This window comes from Penaeus monodon, chromosome 27 (assembly GCF_015228065.2).
Source record: "Penaeus monodon isolate SGIC_2016 chromosome 27, NSTDA_Pmon_1, whole genome shotgun sequence".
Taxonomy (NCBI): Eukaryota; Metazoa; Arthropoda; class Malacostraca; order Decapoda; family Penaeidae; genus Penaeus; species Penaeus monodon.
The window spans coordinates 25,132,747-25,132,990 of NC_051412.1; the positions used below are offsets into that span (position 1 = coordinate 25,132,747).

The 244-nt window shown below is 40.2% G+C and overlaps 1 protein-coding gene across 1 annotated transcript in view; it reads right to left on the minus strand.

Moving 5' to 3' along the window:
- Window positions 1-244, minus strand: part of LOC119590717 (visual pigment-like receptor peropsin) — a 38,587-nt gene that overhangs the window by 7,064 nt on the left and 31,279 nt on the right. The window lies entirely within an intron of this gene.

Genomic DNA, 244 nt, shown 5'->3' on the forward strand with positions numbered 1-244 from the left:
GTGGCGTGTGTCGTGTGTGTACATAAAGATAAACATGTTTTCTACAAAATATTCTTGATATTTTGCCTTTATCTCCGTCTCCTTGACTCGGCGATCTTTCCAGCAATCTTTTCACGATGAAGGCTTTGATACTGATGAAAAACAGCCCAGAGATATCCCATTTGGACGTGTGGAGTATTCTGTTCAGGATTTGCGGTTTTGATGACAGAAAAGAACTATTTTTGCAACAGCGACATCTTGGAGA